General features: G+C 40.3%; 1 non-coding gene across 1 annotated transcript; it reads right to left on the bottom strand.

The window, feature by feature from the left end:
- Positions 1-6,271: 6,271 nt before the first annotated feature.
- LOC138668057 (U2 spliceosomal RNA) lies at positions 6,272-6,461 on the bottom strand. Its single transcript, XR_011319058.1, has one exon. It is a non-coding gene; the product is annotated as a U2 spliceosomal RNA (small nuclear RNA).
- Between the last annotated feature and the right edge of the window lie 2,806 nt (positions 6,462-9,267).

The following is a 9,267-nucleotide window of genomic DNA, read 5'->3' as shown; positions in this document are numbered from 1 at the left end:
CCTTATATACAAGCGTAATACTTAATCATTTCACGTATTGTGACTCACAAGGATCAATTAATCATCATGCGGAAAAACCTCAAAAACAAAACCAAAACCTAATAAAACAAGTGAGGGTACTTACATCAGCTGTTGCCATCTTGAAAAAACCAAAAACGTTCAGCATCTTCTTCTCCCAACCGATCCTTATCCCACAGATAACACAAAAAAACTCTGGATAAAAAAATCTTTTTAGCTTCTTCAGGAGTAATAATAACAGTCTTAAAAATAAGTAAGTTCCTCACATCCCATAAAACTTCTTTAAAAACCGCACACAGTATCCAAGTTATTCGCTCATTAGAGGGTCCATTAAAATTTCGTCCCAAAAAAGCTTGCTCAAAATCAAAGCCATTAAACCCGCACAGTGTAGAAAAAAAACGCTTTAAACGCATAAAAATTTCTTTTGCAAAAAAACATTCCCAAAAAACATGGCAAATATTTTCATTTCCTCCACATCCTTCTCTTGGGCACCGCTCCGTCACTTTAATCCCCCTTCCACACAAAAAAGACTTTGTAGGTAAAACACGATGCAATGAGAGCCACACAATGTCCTTTTGCCTATTAGTAACTCCAGGTACACAAAAAAATTCCCATACTTCCAGCGACTGCGCAGATGTGCAATATGGCACATCACTTAAAACTTCTTTGTCTCTCAAATGCTGCATAATCCTCTTTTTATCAGGCTTGCCTAAAGGGCCCAAATTATTCTGATCATAAAAAGACCTCAAAAACACATAAAATGAAGGTAATATCTGTGACACTGGTCTCCTCAGGTCTTTTTCACACCAGCCCCATTTGACAAACATCCAACCTGCAAAATATCTGCACATGTCAGCTGTCCGGTTATTACACTGTAAAATCTTAAAAACTGTTAAAAAATACTGTAAACGAATAAAAGTCTCAATATTGGGGAAGTCATATCCTCCAAGGCCTTTTTTACTCATGACAACCGTCCTCCTTATCTTCTCCATCTTGGATCCCCAAAAGAAAACAAAAAGCTTCCTTGTCATCCTCCTAATCCACAAAACTCCAGGGGGAAAAATCACTGTGGTGTATAGTAGCAATGGAAGTACAACGGACTTGATTATTAAAATTTTCCCTTTTAAAGACAGTCTCCTCAGCTTCCAAAAATTCAACTTTGTCTCCACTCTTTCATCCAATTTTTTGTAGCTCGCCTTTCCTCTCAGATCCTTCTCAAAAATCATCCCCAATATTTCCACACATTCTGTTTCCCGGATTCCATCCACCACCACATCTTCTTGTCTTCCAAAATTGCATAGCTGGCACTTGTTCCAGTTTATACTCATCCCTGATATACTACAAAAAATTCTAAGGTGCAAGTTATTCCTTCTCAAATCCACTTGAGAACTACAGACAAAGGCCACGTCGTCCATGTAGCCTAAGGACTTCACATTCTTCCCATTTCCACCAGGCACAAAGGCTCCACTCACATGTTTGTCCTTCTGTACATACTTCAGCAGAGGCTCAATCATACAAATAAAAATCAATGGGGAGAGAGGACAACCCTGCCTAACCCCCGAATGGATACCAAACCCAGGGCTCACATGACCATTCACCAGAATCTGACTACTTGCCCCAGTGTACAGTCCTTTAATTACTCTCAATATTTTCTTAGGAACCCCCAGCCTCTCAAGTACTAAAAACATGTAACGATGCGAGATCTTGTCATAGGCCTTCTCAAAGTCCACTGACTCTACAAACAATGCCTGCTTATTTAGATTAGCATAAAAAATCAGATCTCTCAACAAAATTAAATTATCTGAGATTTTACGTCCAGGAACTGCACAGACCTGATAGTCACCCACCATAAAACCAATTACTTCACTCAACCGTTTAGCAACTATTTTTGCAATTATTTTGTAATCAACATTCAACAAAGAAATCGGCCGCCAATTCTTAATATCTCGTCTATCCCCCTTCTTGTGTATCAGAGTTACCACCCCTTTACACATAGAGGGAGACATGATCCCAGTATCAAAAACATATTGCACAACCCGAAAAAATTCTTTACATAGAATGTGCCAATACACCATGTAAAACTCGACAGGCAGCCCATCTCCCCCTGGAGTTTTCCCTTTTGCCATACCATCCATCGCACATTTGACTTCCTCCACCTTAACATCATCAGATAAAAAACCAGCATTGCATTCAGGAATGTCATTACTTAGAACCCTGCAATAATCCACCATCTCTTCTTGTGTGGCTCTACTATCATTATTGAAAAGATTTTTATAAAACTCACAGATCTGTTCCATCATTTCAGTACCCTCCACCTCACTCCCATCAGGCGTTAAAACAGATTTAAAAAAACCTTTTGAAGAAAAAACTTTTTTAAAAAAATACCGTGTGCATTTTTCATCTTCCTCCATATGCTTAATTTTAGCATTATACACAATAGCTCTGCCCTTCTCCAATAATGACTTCCTATGTTCCTCTTTCAGCCTACATATTTCCTCCTCCACCTCCATCCCTGCTTTCTTAAATTTATACAATACATTCAACCTACTCAACATCTTGGCTTCTCTTTCCTTCCTTTCACGCACTTTCTGATAGCAAATATGCTTAAAAAAAACAGCAAACCTTTCCTTTGCCCAGTCCCACCACTCCAGAATATTCTTAAAGCCATTTTGTTTTGCCACACAATCTCCAAACAATTTTTTAAAGCCCTCAGTCACTTCCTCATCCTCCAGTAAGCTTATATTTAGCTTCCATACTCCTCTACCAAAACTCACTGAATCCGTGACGCTCACCTCTGTTATGACCATCTTATGATCAGAGAAACTCCTCCTCACATGTTCACACTGGACCACCTTCATTCCCTCGGACACAAAAACATAATCCAAACGGGACTGCCACCGCCCACTATCCGCTACATATGTGAAACGTTCATCAGCGTTCACCATAAGTCCCGCGTCAGTAAAATGCAAATCCTTCACAATCTCATTTATCATATTGGAAGTAACATCCAACTTGACGTCTGAAGAGCTCTCACGATCCTTGACATTCCTAATACAGTTAAAATCCCCGGCCACCACTGTAAAATCTCGCCCCGGCATTAAAAACTTAAGAGTTTCTAAAAAGGTTACACGTGCCCGCCTCTCACTTGGAGCATACACATTAAAAACTCTTATCCTGTGTCCCAGGAACTCCAGGACTAAAACCATGCATCTGCCAGGAACTAAAACTTTACACTCTATGACATTAAAATAACTATTTTTAAGTAAAATTCCAATCCCCTCATTCTTATTATCAGCGCAAACAGACCAAAAAGCTTTTCCCACTGCCCACTCCTCCTCACAAGGTGCTGACTTTATTGCACATTCCTGCAAACAAATGACATCAGCCTTCACAGACCTCAGCTCATCCAATACTGCTGCTCTTCTTACTACTGACCCAATTCCTCTCACATTACATGATGCAACTATTACACTCATCAGCACAAAAAGGTGCAGTACACTTAGACACGCCATCATAATAACCTATGATTGTCCTTGACTACCCAGCACCTTTCTCTGCAATACCAAACCAACGTCAGGCGACTGCACCAGAATCCCTGTTAACATGCAAATCAGCAGGTGTCCCAGAATTCCCCAGGGCACCTACATCTCCCTCTTCCCATTTGCATTTTTTACTGGAGGAAGACTCCACATCATCCCACTCAGACACTTCTTCCATATCTGAACACTCCTCACTAGAATCTCCTCTTTGTCCAGGTGTAATTGTGTGGTCATCATCTGAATCTTCCTCCCCCTGGCATTCCATCTCATCTGCATTAGAAACAGGGTCAGGACAATCACCCCCATCATTGAAGCTATTCAAAACTTCCCCAAATATTGTCTCAGTCACACTATCACTCCCAACCTTCTGAGAAGCCACCGAAGACCCTTTTTGTGCTCCACCCTGACTCCTTCTTGACTTTTTATTCCCCACCACCTGCCAGTCTTCCTCTTTAGCCTTACTACCACTCCCATCCTCCTCCAAACCTTTCACCACATTCTCAACAATCACACTGGGAGTCAGAGTCTGAGTTTTAACCCCCTCAGCTTTGTTAACCTCACTCCCGCCTGGTTTCCCCTCAGACTTATTCATACTGCCCCTATAAACCCCTTTTGCACGTGTAAACTCCCGACCAACTCCCACCACATCAGCAAAGGATCTGTCCGTCTTCCAGAGCACACATTTCTTGGCAAAGTGGCCCTCCCTTCCACATAAATCACAAACCTTCTTTGCAGCACATTCATTCACTTTATGTCCTGTCCTACCACAATTTTTACACACCTCCCCCTCCTGAGGACAACAACTCCGCTCATGTCCATACTTGTTACAGTTCCTGCAAAATTCAAGCTGCCCCTCATAAAAACAAAAACCTCTCTCCCCACCAATTGAGAAAAAAGCAGGAATTGACTTTACTCCTTCCGCCATATTGCTTCCAATCTTAAAACGCACCAAAAATTTTCTCTTTCCATTTAGATATCCATACTTGTTAACCATTCTGTACAAAAATCTTACTTCTTCACAGTATCTGTCCAGAAAAGTACGCACCGTACTATCCGACACTTTGGGGTTATACATGTGTACAATAACCACTTTAAAATTTCTCATAAACAGTGGGTCCACCTCAATCTTCTCCAAAATCGGCTTACTCTTCTCTCTTTTCCATTCTTCCAAAGTCATATAAAACTCCTGGCACAGACCCTCAGAAGAAAAGGTAACATCATAAATTCCCTTCCTTGGAAACTCTTGTAGCGCTAATACATTTTTTACCTGTGCACAAGGTAGAGGCTTCAGTAACTCCATCACGATGTCATCCAATCCAATCTTCTCCAGAAACTCCTTCTTCACGACCAACCGAACCATGTCCTCGACACCACGAGACACTGATGAATCCATGGTAGCAGGTTCTCCAATAACGGCCAACCCACGATCGCAACCCAAATCACGACCCGGGGCCCCCTTACAGGGACCCCGATCACAACCCCCTCAACCAGACCAGCAAAGGTTTCCCAAAGCTGATCTTAGCCAAAAGGCCGAGAAGCGATAGCCTGAAATGGTTTGCCACTCCGGACGCCCCATGGCCTACAACCAGGACCCACTGTGGAGAGAGCCCAAAAGATGATTGCCCAGGGGAAGACATTTTCTTTCTAAACTCTGGATGCCTTCTCAAATGGCAGTTCTGGTGTGTGTGGGGGTGTGTGGGGGGTGTGTGGGGGTGTGTGGGGGTGTGTTCAAGTTGGGCCCAACGCGTTTTTAAAAAATCTGCCTAACTCCGCCTAATCTGCATAACTCCGCCTGATCTGCATAACTCCGCCCATCTGAACACACCCTCCATCCCTTTGGCGCTCCAGAGTGCAACTATTAGTGCAAGTCTGCAAATTGCCCCTTTAAAAAAAGACAATCCCCCAACCATGTGGTCTGCTGCTGTTCCAGCAGCAGACTGAAGACGGCGCCATTTTTCTCTGCCTTAGATAAGTCCAGAGCCCATTGTGACACGTGAGAGTTCCGGAGTCAATGGCTGAAGGCCCCATTGTGACAGCAGCAGGTGAAGGTTCCGTGCACAGATTCTATCTACTGCAGGCAGGCAGCAGCAGCGCACCCAGTTGGTCAAAAGCATTAGAATACTACTCACACAGTACAAGACAAAATAGACAAGACTAGCACATTCAAGATCATCACAGACACCATTTTTCCTTCTTTATTGAAATACATATCATACGCCACAGAATTAAAAGTCAGTAGTGGTCCACAAGAGGGAGCCAATGTTTTACAAAGGAATTTGTGCATGCGGTCACAAATGTAGTATGTATGGCCGAACTACTCGTAGGATACTTCAATTTAAACACTTCATGCTGACAGACAGCAGGCAGGGGCCTAATTTTGTAGATGGCACAATATATTAGCAACACTGTTACAAAGGCCTCATTCGGGCCTACATCTTAACACACCTGTTGCAACCAGCAAAGATTGCTTGATTGCTTGATTGATTGATTGATTGATTGATTGATTGCATATTGGATGCAATCCAATGCTGAACATGCACAGGTGAAAGCAAGGCACAGGAAATGTTGCAAACGGTCCAGTGAAATTGAGCAAATTGCTACATTTGCCACCTGAAACGTGCTTCTTTGACCCTGAAAAGAATTCTCAGAAAGTGTTAAATGACAACTTGCTGGGCTGATTTCAATTCAATCTGTTTTTGGAAACCGGATCAGAGAAGGGGTGCACTGTTCCCGGAGATACTGCAATAACGGGTCAATGCGTGGAGTGGACAGAGCAAGCTCCATTTCCAGCTCCCTGTTCTAAAAATCCATTTAATATATGGTCCCCAAATAGGGGACGTATCAGATATTAAACTGATAAGAACAGATAAGGTTTCAACATAATTTTATTGTTCAGAAAAATAACACATTACAAAAATAAAAAGGAACATTTGAAACATTATAATGGATAATACACCTAAAATACAGCAAAAAACAAAACAAAACACAAATATAAAAACACAAATATAAAAACAATCAAACAATTGTGTTCCATAATTGTATACACCACATTGAAGCAGCTTCTTTTGCACCATATAGTTTTTTATCTCTAAGATAATAGATATACATTTCACTTAGAGCAATTTTTATACAATTAGCTGAATCAATAAAATCACGTTTAAAAAGTAAAATATTTCTGACTTTCCACATGGCATTTTTAAAACAATTAATAATTATCCAGGCCACTCTGAATTGTTTAAGATTTGGGCACTTAAAAAGACCGTACAAGACATAAATATGGTTAAAATCTCTCAGGCCACATGCCCATTTTAATAGTGGCCCTACCTTTCTCCATACCTCCTGTGCAAATGGACAGTTCCACATGAGATGCAGTACAGACTCGTTCTCGCAGCATGTTACTCTTGGACATTTGGCCCTTGCCACCAGCCCTCGCCTATGTTGGAACTCACGAGTAGGGAGGCACTGGTGGACAATTGCCCAGGCAAGGTCCTTGTGCACATTTGCTAGGAATTTCCCGTACACATTTCGCCACACCGTCTTGGACCTTGCCTGTGAAAAATTGGAGACAGGAATTGTATCCTCCGAATGCCTACAAGCCATTGATACTTTCCTCTGATCTCCCAATATGTCAGGTTCCAACTCCTGGAGACCTAACTGCCTGACCGTTTTCTCAAGTATCACATACTGTTTAGGAGGACATAGGAGCACAGGAGAATCCAAAGGTAAACGGAACCATCTTTTAAAAATCATTCCTGCTGCATATTTTAAAAAATAACTAAAAATGCCATCAGATTTAAAAACTTTAAAACAGAAACAGAAATATTTTATATAAAAGAAAGTAAAAAAATTGGGAACATCTTTACCCCCATTAATTTTGTCTTCATACATCAAAACTCTTTTTAATTTTTCCATTTTGGAACCCCATAAAAACATAAAAACAATTCTAGTTACTTTTTTAATCTGTAGATTGGAAGGGGGAAAAACCATTGCAACATACAACATAATGGGAATTAAAACAGCCTTGATAATTAAAATTTCCCTTCCATACTGAGGTTCCTTAATTTCCAGAGAGAGATCTTTTTTTCTAATTTGTCTATAGCAGAGTCCCAATTAGGGGTACCTTCATTGGCATGGTTAAAAACAATACCTAAAATTTTTATCTGATTCGTTTGAATCACTATCCCAGGGGTCAAAGAAGAGTCCCATCTACCCACATTAAAACAATCACTTTTGTCTACATTTAGTTTAAAACCAGAGGCTTCACAGAAGAATTGAGTATTTCTCAATACCCTTCTGAGGGATGTGGAATCTGGGCATAATATGGTGACATCATCCATGTAACTTAGGACTTTAACCTGCATACCCCTTCCTCCAGGAATAGGTACCCCTTTAATTACTTTATCTTTTCTTAATAAAGTTAGCAGTGGTTCCATCGCACAGATAAAGAGTAGTGGAGACAGAGGACACCCCTGTTTTACCCCAGACAGCAGAGGAACTCCCTTTGTTAAAAACCCATTTATAGAGATTTGACTAAAACAGGAATTGTATAAAAGCATGATGCGGGTTAAAATTTTCTCTGGAAACGCCATTTTTTTAAGAACCATAAAAAGGAAATCGTGTGATACCCTGTCAAAGGCTTTTTCGAAGTCCAAAGATAAAATGGCAAGACCTTGACCTCTCTCTTTAAAATACCATATAGTATCTCTAATTATATTAAGTGGCTCAGCTATCGTTCTACCGGGGACTCCACACACTTGGTTAGGGTGAATTAATTTTGAAATAAAAGGTTTTAAACGGAGTGCAATGAGTTTGGCTAAAATTTTATAATCAATATTTAAAAGTGTAATAGGCCGCCAATTTTTAAGTTGGCTCCTGTCTCCTTTTTTGTATATTAGAGACACCAAACCTCTCCTCCAAGAAGGGGGTAATTCCTTGGTATTAAAAGCTTCTTTGAACAATAAAAACAAATCCTCCTTTAAAATCCCCCAAAAATTCAGATAAAACTCAATTGGTAAACCATCCTCACCGGGAGCTTTCCCATTGGAGAAGCTTTTGAAGCCCCGTAAAAGTTCCTCCCTGGTGAGATCACTGGATAAAATACTTTGGTCTAAAAAATCCAACTTAAAATCAAGGGAATTAATAGCATAATCTAAAAAGGAAGGATCTATCACTTTGGTATTAAAAAGATGTTGATAAAAATAAAAAGCTTTATCTAACATTCTCACAGTATTAGTTTCACCCTCCAGATTTAAAATTGCGTCCCTCCTCCCCATTACCTTTTTGAAGAAGAAACGGGAACATTTTTCTCCTTCCTCCAGATGCTGTACATGGGAGTTAAAAATTATTTGTTTTCCTTTCTCATCCAGGGTACTTTTTATTTCAGACTTCAAATTTGCAATATCATCATCTACATCAACTCCAACATCTTTTAGTTTAAAAAGTACCTGTAATCTCATATTTAAAACATAGAACCACTGCTTTTTCTGTTTAGCTTTATTTTTTCCTTCCTTAATAAAGAAAAATTTAATTTTAGGTTTTATCCTCTCCCACCACCCTAGCATAGAGGCTCTGGGGTCTCTTTTGGATTGCCAGTGTTGGTACACGTGTAAAAACCTTTCCTGAATCTCAGGGTCTTCTAGGAGAGTTGTATTTAATCTCCATGATCCCTTTGAGATTTTTTGTTCCCCCTCCAGCTCCAGCTCCACAGATA

This window comes from Ranitomeya imitator, chromosome 2 (assembly GCF_032444005.1).
Source record: "Ranitomeya imitator isolate aRanImi1 chromosome 2, aRanImi1.pri, whole genome shotgun sequence".
Taxonomy (NCBI): Eukaryota; Metazoa; Chordata; class Amphibia; order Anura; family Dendrobatidae; genus Ranitomeya; species Ranitomeya imitator.
This window is presented reverse-complemented; position numbering and strand designations above follow the sequence as displayed.